Source organism: Triticum aestivum, chromosome 1B (genome assembly GCF_018294505.1).
Source record: "Triticum aestivum cultivar Chinese Spring chromosome 1B, IWGSC CS RefSeq v2.1, whole genome shotgun sequence".
Lineage (NCBI taxonomy): Eukaryota > Viridiplantae > Streptophyta > Magnoliopsida > Poales > Poaceae > Triticum > Triticum aestivum.
In genome coordinates this window covers 137,266,335-137,276,552 of record NC_057795.1, presented here as the reverse complement: position 1 = coordinate 137,276,552, position 10,218 = coordinate 137,266,335, and the positions used below count along the sequence as shown (strand labels likewise).

The window sequence follows — 10,218 nt, the reverse complement described above, 5'->3', positions numbered from 1 at the left end:
CCCCCGCGCACGCGCCTTCAAACGCTCCATCCCTCCACCTCTCATGGCGTCCCCGCGCACGCCCGACTCGCCCCGCGGCCTCATCTTTGCCCCAGGTGACGCCGACCTCATCAGATCTACCTCCAGCGGAAGATCTCCGGGTCCGCGCTCCCCATCGCCGCCGCCCGGTACATCCACGACGCGGACGTGTACGCGGCCGAGCTCGCCAACCTCGTCACTGGCCTCCTCCCCGCCTCAGCGAGCAGCGACGGGGAGGATAGGGAGTGGTACTTCTTCACCTCTGTGAGGGCCTAGAGCAGCCGGGGCACCCGCAGGTGCCGCGCCGGTGTGGGTGGGGTAGGCACCTGGCATTCAGAGAAGGCGCGGTGTGACGTGCTCGACGCGGGCGGCGCCGACATCGGGTACCGCCAGCCCTTCACCTATGAGCCCAAGAACGGATGGCTGATGCTCGAGTTTAGCCAAGAAGACCCCCGCCCCGGCGAGGTGATGCCCGCCCTCTGCAAAATCTACCAGAAGCATCGTGCTAGCCGATCCGCCTCGAAACCAATTTCGTCTGGGTCGTTGTCGATGTCGGGTTCCAAGAGGAAGGCGGCGGCCGCGGGCGAGCGCTCCGGCGTGAGGCGATGCCTGCCGTTCCATCCGTCTCCTGCCGCACCAAATCCGCCCACCGTGGTTGCTACATCGGAGATTCAAGAAGCATTCTTGCTTCCAGTCGAGCGGCCGCAGGCAGAGCACCTACAGCCACACCGCTGATTCCTAGCTTCTCCATGCCCACCGACCGCACCGCCTTCCTCCGCCCCGCCCAAGATTCGCGCACGCTAGCGAATTCAGACCTAAGCGACACCTCGATGGCATGAATGGGCAATTACGAGTTCGTCTCACCAGCTAGCTCCGAGAAGACCTGCTACAATGCCACGACACCCTCGAGCGATAACACCAGCACTCGGGTCTTCCAGTTGTCCGCCCTGACCTCCTCCAATGGCACCACCTCCCTCCTCCCTAGCCAAGATTGGGCCACGCCAGAGTCGTCACAAGTCAGTGAGGCATCAACGATCGAGAGCTACAACTGCTTCTCGCCCGACCACGCCACATCCAGGCCCACCACACTGCTGATCAGCAACGGCATCGGCTATTGTTGGTCTTTGCCGCTGTACAGCGAGCTATCGGCAATTTTTGGCGCCTGATCGAATACTTTGGTACGCTTCCATGCTAGGCTGAGAGGAGTGTGCACTACAAACAAAATACACTTCCATGATGATACGTGTTTGTCACAGGAGGTCGTGTTTTTTGTCATGCATGTACATCCATGGCGATTTTATGACAGAATCAAGATAGTCATATATGTGCTGTCGTAGAAATGTTCCATGACATTACCAAAATTGTCATCACGGAAGTGTCCACTTCCATGACGATAAATCGCACGTCACAGAAGTGCTTTCGTCAAGGGTGACCAACACGTGGCATCCACCGTAACGGAACGCCGTTAAGCTATCGGGTCTGATTTTGGATCCGATAACCCGTTAATAGCCCGGACCAACGGGGATTTTCCACGTGTAAAATCATCATTGGCCGCAGGAAACACGTGTTGTCTAACCGTTGGGACCGAAGTCATCCACTCATTGGACAGGTGGCGCCTATGATAGGTAGACAGGTGGCACGGCCCAACAGTGGCCCATTCCGGTGAAAAAGGCCGGCCTAGTAAAAATTAGCAGGCCGGCCCATATAAGGCCTACTTGTGTCAGGTCCATTTAAGCCCACGACCCATACGAGATGTGCCAATTCGGCTCGTCAACGGCCTGTTAAAGATTTGACACCGTTGCAGCCCATCGTCAGTTCGAGCCCGTTAATAGCCCGCTATATATTTGGGCTTAATATCGGCCCGATGAGATTTTGGCCTGTTAACGGCCGATCCAATGGATGGGCCAATTTTCAGGATGTACATCTTTTGGCCTTTTAGCGACCCATTTAAATGTTGGGCTAATTTCCGGCCCGGTGTGTCTTTCAGCTTGTTGACGGCCCATAAATCTGATGGGCCATTTGTAGTCGGACCTGAGTTTCGGCCTTTTAGTGGCCCATTTAAGTGTTGGGCTGATACGTCCATTTTGCATCATGCTTTTATATCAATATTTATTGCATTATGGGCTGTTATTACACATTATATCTCAATACTTATGGCTATTCTCTCTTATTTTACAAGGTTTACCATGAAGAGGGGGAATGCCGGCAGCTGGAATTCTGGCTGGAAAAGGAGCAAACATTAGAAACCTATTCTGCACTGCTCCAAAAATCCTGAAACTCCATGGAACTTATTTTTGGAATTAATAAGAATTATTGAGCGGAAGAAACACCAGAGGGGGCCCACACCATGGCCAGGAGGGTGGGGGGTGCGCCCACCCCTACTGGACGCGCCCCTTGTCTCCTGGCCCCCTGGTGGCCCTCTGGTGTCCATCTTCTGCTCAATAATCGTGGGCAAGCTTACGTGACGAAACTCTGCCGCCACGAGGCGGAACCTTGGCGGAACCAATCTAGAGCTCTAGCAGAGCTGTTCTGCCGGGGACACTTCCCTCCGGGAGGGGGAAATCATCACCATCGTCATCACCAACGATCCTATCATCGGGAGGTGGTCAATCTCCATCAACATCTTCACCAGCACCATCTCCTCTCAAAACCCTAGTTCATCTCTTGTATCCAATATTGTATCAAAACCACAAATTGGTACCTGTGGGTTGCTAGTAGTGTTGATTACTCCTTGTAGGTGATGCTAATTGGTTTACTTGGTGGAAGATCATATGTTCAGATCCTTAATGCATATTATTACTCCTCTGATTATGAACATGAATATGCTTTGTGAGTAGTTACGTTTGTTCCTGAGGACATGGGTGAAGTCTTGCTATTAGTAGTCATGTGAATTTGGTATTCGTTTGATATTTTGATGAGATGTGTGTTGTCTTTCCTCTAGTGGTGTTATGTGAACGTCGACTTAATGACACTTCACCATTATTTGGGCCTAGAGGAAGGCATTGGGAAGTAATAAGTAGATGATGGGTTGCTAGAGTGACAGAAGCTTAAACCCTAATTCATGCGTTGCTTCGTAAGGGGCTGATTTGCATCTCCTTATCATCCGCAGTCTAGTGGTCAAGTAGAGTTGAGCAATATAGAGCTCAAATTAATTTTGCAAAATACTGTCAATAGATCTAGAAAGAATTGGTCCAAAAAACTTGATGATGCATTATGGGCCTATAGAACTGCATACAAAAATCCCATGGGTACGTCTCCATATAAGATGGTTTATGGAAAAGCTTGTCATTTACCTCTAGAACTTGAACATAAAGCATATTGGGCTATCAAAGAGCTCAACTATGACTTCAAACTTGCCGGCGAGAAGAGGTTGTTTGATATTAGCTCACTTGATGAATGGAGAACCCAAGCCTATGAGAATGCCAAGCTATTCAAAGAAAAAGTCAAACGCTGGAATGACAAAAGGATACAAAAGTGTGAGTTTAACGTAGGTGATTATGTGTTATTATTCAACTCTCGTTTAAGATTTTTTGCAGGAAAACTTCTCTCTAAATGGGAAGGTCCTTACGTTATCGAGGAGGTCTATCGTTTTGGTGCCATAAAAATCAACAACTTTGAAGGCACAAGTCCGAGGGTGGTGAACGGTCAAAGAATTAAACATTATATTTCAGGTAATCCTATCAATGTTGAAACTAATATTATTGAAACCGTAACCCCAGAGGAATACAAAAGGGACACTTTCCAGGACGTTCCAGACTCCGAAGAGGAATATGTATGTGGTACGGTAAGTAAACCGACTCCAAAACAATTCTAATGGCAATTTTCATCAGTGTTGGAATATTTTAGAATTTTAGGAAGAAAGAAGTAGTCTGGAAAGGGCACGAGGCCTCCACGAGGGTGGAGGGCGCGCCCACCCTTCCTGGGCGCGCCCCCCTGTCTCGTGGCCACCTCGTGTGCCTCCCAGACTCCATTTTCTTACACGTTACGTATTTTGGTCAGTAAAAATTCTTCTCCCGAAGGTTTTGACCACCGTATCACGCAAATATCCTCTGTTTTCATTTCGAGTTGTTTCTATTACAGATCTAGAGCACCATGACGTCGCCCTCCTTCAACAATGAAGACAAGGATGCTTGGCTATTGAAGATAGAGCTGAAAAGAGAAGAGCCGGAAGAGATCAACAAGGATGAAGGGATCAAGAAAGCTATGGAGGTTCAAGCTCTTGCGGTGAAAGAAGAAGACATCCCTCAACCTTTACCTAACCTCTTTACTCCAACAGAGATTGAAGCTTTTAAGATGATTGAGTTAGCTCGCATACAGAATAAGTATCTCACTCAGGAGAATATTTTGTTAAAGGAGCATATCGCCAGACTGAAGGGCATTATCCGCAAGTTGGAGGAGCTTTTACGCTCGATGTGCGATTATCCACCATCATCATCACCACCTCCATCACCTCCGAGGAAATAGTTACATGGGTATGGGCACTCCCCTTGGCAACTGCCATGCTTGGGGGAGGTGGCCTGGTATCGTATCACCGTCACACTCCTATCTTTACCGTTTTAATTAGTTCGATCCTTTTAGTAGTATCTTGATCTAGTAGATTGAAGTTTTAGTATCAAGTAGTTTTGAATTTTCCTTTGTGATCTCTTTATGTAATCGAGTCCGTGAGCTATCTATAATAAAGATTAGTGTTGAGTCAAGGGCTTTTCTATCTTGCTATGATCTTGAGAAAGTAGAGAATAGAAGAGTTCATGTTGATCTTATGGTTAGTGATGACTTCACACGTAGAAAGTATGAGGCGTAAAAGTTGTTGAGAGTTGATAAACATAGTTTTGGTCATCGTTGCAATTAATAGGAAGTAATAAGGAAAGAGAGGTTTCACATACAAATATATTATCTTGGATATCTTTTATGATTGTGAAGCACTCATTAAGTATGACATGCTAAAAGAGTTGATGTTGGACAAGGAAGACAACTTAATGGTTTATGTTTTCTCACATCTCAGTTAAAGTATATTGTCATTGACCTTCCAAGCATGTTGAGCTTGCCTTTCCCCCTCATGCTAGCCAAATTCCTTGCACTATGTAGAGATACTACTTGTGCTTCCAAATATCCTTAAACCCAGTTTTGCCATGAGAGTCCACCATACCTACCTATGTATTGAGTAAGATCCTTCAAGTAAGTTGTCATGTTGCAGGCAATAAAAATTTCCCTGTAAATATGTATGACTTATTAGTGCAGAGAAAATAAGCTTTATACGATCTTGTTGTGGAAGCAATAAAAGCGACGGACTGCATAATAAAGGTCCACATACAAGTGGAAATATAAAGTGACTTTCTTTTGCATTAAAATTTCATGCATCCAACCCTAAACGCACATGACAACCTCTGCTTCCCTCTGCGAAGGGCCTATCTTTTACTTTATGTTTTTACTTTATGCTTGAGTCAAGGTGATCTTCACCTTTCCCTTTTTCATTTTATCGTGTGGCAAGCTCCTCGTGTTTGAAAGATCTTGATACATATATCCAATTGGATGTAAGTTATCATGAACTATTATTGTTGACATCACCTAAAGGTGAATACGTTGGGAGGAAACACAATAAGCCCCTATCTTTCTCAGTGTCCGGTTGAAGCTCCATAACCACAAGTATTGCGTGAGTGTTAGCAATTGTAGAAGACTACATGATAGTTGAGTATGTGGACTTGCTGAAAAGCTCTATTTTTGACTCTTTCTCATGTTATGATAAATTGCAATTGCTTCAATGACTGAGATTATAGTTTGTTAGTTCCCAATGAAGATTCTGAACCATGCTTACATTGTGAATTTATTGTTACTTGAGCATAAGAACTCATATGACAAAATATATATATGTTGCTGTTATAAGAAATATCATGACACCCTCATGTCCGTATTTTATTTTTATCGACACCTCTATCTCTAAACATGTGGACATATTTTTCGATATCGGCTTCCGCTTGAGGACAAGCGAGGTCTACGCTTGGGGGAGTTGATACGTCCATTTTGCATCATGCTTTTATATCAATATTTATTGCATTATGGGCTGTTATTACACATTATATCTCAATACTTATGGCTATTCTCTCTTATTTTACAAGGTTTACCATGAAGAGGGGGAATGCCGACTGCTGGAATTCTGCTGGAAAAGGAGCAAACATTGGAGACCTATTCTGCACTGCTCCAAAAATCCTAAAACTTCACGAAACTTATTTTTGTAATTAATAAGAATTATTGAGCGGAAGAAACACCAGAGGGGGCCCACACCCTGGCCAGGAGGGTGGGGGGCCCGCCCACCCCTACTGGGCGCGCCCCTGTCTCCTGGCCCCCCTGGTGGCCCTCCGGTGTCCATCTTCTTCTATATGAAGGCTTTTACCCTGGAAAAAATCATGGGCAAGCTTACGGGAGGAAACTCCACCGCCACGAGGCAGAACCTTGTTGGAACCAATCTAGAGCTCCGGTAGAGCTATTCTGCCGGGGACACTTCCCTCCGGGAGGGGGAAATCATCACCATCGTCATCACCAACGATCCTCTCATTGGGATGGGGTCAATCTCCATCAACATCTTCACCAGCACCATCTCCTCTCAAAACCCTAGTTCATCTCTTGTATCCAATCTTGTATCAAAACCACAAATTGGTACCTGTGGGTTGCTAGTAGTGTTGATTACTCCTTGTAGTTGATGCTAATTGGTTTACTTGGTGGAAGATCATATGTTTAGATCCTTAATGCATATTATTACTCCTCTGATTATGAACATGAATATGCTTTGTGAGTAGTTACGTTTGTTCCTGAGGACATGGGTGAAGTCTTGCTATTAGTAGTCATGTGAATTTGGTATTCGTTCGATATTTTGATGAGATGTATGTTGTCTTTCCTTCAGTGGTGTTATGTGAACGTCGACTACATGACACTTCACCATTATTTTGGCCTAGAGGAAGGCATTGGGAATTAATAAGTAGATGATGGGTTGCTAGAGTGACAGAAGCTTAAACCCTAATTTATGTGTTGCTTCATAAGGGGCTGATTTGGATCCATATGTTTAATGATGTGGTTAGGTTTACCTTAATACTTCTTTTGTAGTTGCGGATGCTTGCAATAGGGGTTATTCATAAGTGGGATGCTTGTCCAAGTAAGGGCAGTACCCAAGCACCGGTCCACCCACATATCAAATTATCAAAGTACCGAACGCGAATCATATGAGCGTAATGAAAACTAGCTTGATGATAAGTCCCATGTGTCATCGGGAGCTCTTTTCTCATTATAAGAAATTATCCAGGCTTGTACTTTGCTACAAAAAGGATTGGGCCACCTTGCTGCACTTTATTTACTTTATTTACTTGTTACTCGTTACAATTTATCTTATCACAAAACTATATGTTACCTACAATTTCAGTGCTTGCGGAGAAAACCTTACTGAAAACCGCTTATCATTTCCTTCTGCTCCTCATTGGGTTCGACACTCTTACTTATCGAAAGGACTACGATAGATCCCCTACCTCATGGGCCAATTTCCGGCCCGGTGTCACTTGCAGCCTGTTGACGGCCCATAAATCAGTTGGGCCATTTGTAGTCGGACATGAGTTTTGGCCTTTTAGCGACCCATTTAAGTGTTGGGCCAATTCCCGGCCCTGTGTGCCTTTCGGCCTGTTAATGGTCCATAAATGAGTTGGGCCATTTGTAGTCGGACCTTAGTTTTGGCCTTTTAACGGCCCATGCCCTTCATGGTGCAATACAAGACCGGTTTCTCTTTTGTCTTGCTAAAGGCCCACAACACAGTTGGGCCATTTACAATACGACCTAACTTTCGGCCTCTTAGCGGCCCATGCTCTTCATGGTCCAGTACAAGCCCGCTGTCTCTTTCGGCCTGCTAAAGGCCTACACTATAGTTGGGCTATATGTAGCCCAAACTTAGTAACGGCCAATTAACGGCCCGTGAAATAAATTGGGCCCACCTGTTGCCGCTTCGATGTCGGCCTGTTAACGACCCGGGAGGTAAGAGGGCTGACCATTAATTTTCGGCCTAGTAACAGCCCATTAACTTAATGGGCCCACTAAAGTTCGTACATGTCTTTAGGCCAAATTAGATAATTTGAGCCCATTACGACGAGCAATTATGCACAGGACCAAAACCGATCAAGCAAAGGTACGGCATACAGTGAATAACATTGCACATCCAACATATATTACAGGAAATTACATCCACTGACAATCAAAGATTGATGCCAGTGCAAATAAATGAGTAGAACCTAACCATCTACAATGTCACAATCTGCAACCTCAACACAGATGACGCCCATAAGCATGTGGGAAAGTTCTTGCTGCTTTGCTAGACTATCTTTGAAAACATTGATCAGTTGTTGTGTCGCACGACTCTGCACCTCTGATTCATCCACCATTTCCATCATTGCTTCAGCCATTAATTGGTTCACAAACATATATTTATTCCATTGTATTTGAGATAGAGGATACTGAACAGATTCAGATGGAGATTTTCGCAGGCTTGTATTATTGATAGTGGAGAGTGTCTCGACCACTGCATCATACCATAAATTAGGACGGGAACCAAAAAGATTAATCATGGGTTATTGCCATATTACCTGGCCTAGATTTACTGGAAAGAAACAATGGGGTTGCCTTGCTGTTTTCAGAGTTTTTCTTCTTATCTTCAGCAGCCTGCACAAAAATAACACACTAGCATTGCTATCATTGGCCAAGTCAGATAATAGGAAAGCAACATTGACACAACGAACGTTTGGGCAACTAGTCTACAACAAATTAACACAATATGGCACAACTATCATCAGCCAGGTCAGGTAATACAAAAGCAACATTGACACAATGAATGAATGGGCAACCAGAGAAGCACCACAATTCAGTAATGTGCGTGATATGAGATAGTACATTCATGCAGCTCAGTATGAAAAACTACCAGACAGTTTTCCTTACAAAAACAACGTTGGCGCCTTTAACATTTTGCTACAACTAATCTTAGATCAGATAAAGGTTAGATTCACGCCGATTAACAAAATACATGCTGATGCACAAATATAGTGATATACAACAGGTACTTACATCAGCATTGGAGCATAGAGAATTCCCGCAAGATATTTTCCTCGAATACGATCCCAACGGAGGAAGTCTTCTATCGTTTAACCTTATTTTCTAAAAGAGAGATGGGTAAGAAACATGTAGAAAATATGATCAGAATGCTATAAAATTTCATGATGCGAGGATACGCACACGCTTCTTAGAATGGAGTTGACATTCTTTTGCTGGACTAGAGCGGACTAGTTCTTTGGCCACTGGAATCTGCTTATTATCAGTGGGAGTTGGGTTTCTCTGTGCTGGAGCAGTATCTTTGAAAAATGGAGTTGGTTTATTATCTCCTGGCGTTTGGATCCTTTGCAAAGACCTGGTTTGTAACCCTTCAGATTCTAACATAGCCGTCTTCCCCTTGCATGCCTTATATAGAAGAATGGTGATTCAGTTATAAAACATGCTACAACAAAGATGGAATAGGTACTGAAGAATAGAAAGGCATGACATATTGACATGTATTCCCTCCATCCGGAAATAAATGGATGCTAGGCGTATTTTAGTTCTAGATACATCCAGTTTTATCCATTTCTGCGACATGTAATCCGGACGAAGGGAGTATGATGTAAGAGCTAGGGATACGACAGGACAACACAGTAAAAAAACACTGGAAAACCCACTGCAGAACCAAAGTATTCAAACCCACTGATATGAGATAGTACACTCATGCAATTCAGAATGCAAAACTACCGCGCAGTTTTCCTTATGAAAATCAACATTGTGTCCTTTAATCAAACATTTTGCTACAACTGAATTTAGATCAGAAAAAGGTTGGATTCACACCGATTAACAAAATACATGCTGATGTAAAAATATAGTGATATACAACAGGTACTTACATCTACATTGGAGCACAGAGAATTCCTGCAAGAATCTTTTCTCATAAACGATACCATTGCAGAAATTCTTCTATCTATTAAACTTATTTTCTAAAAGAGAGATGGGTAAGAAACATGTAGAAAATATGATAAGCATGCTATAAAATTTCATGATGCAAGGATACGCACACGCTTCTTAGAATGGAGTTGACATATTTTTGCTGGACTGGAGTGGACTAGTTCTTTGGCCATTGGAATCCGCTTATTATCA

At 44.3% G+C, this 10,218-nt stretch overlaps 1 pseudogene; it reads left to right on the top strand.

Annotated features, from left to right (window-relative positions):
- Positions 1-444: 444 nt before the first annotated feature.
- Positions 445-1,184, top strand: LOC123077775 (uncharacterized; annotated as a pseudogene).
- Positions 1,185-10,218: the final 9,034 nt, after the last annotated feature.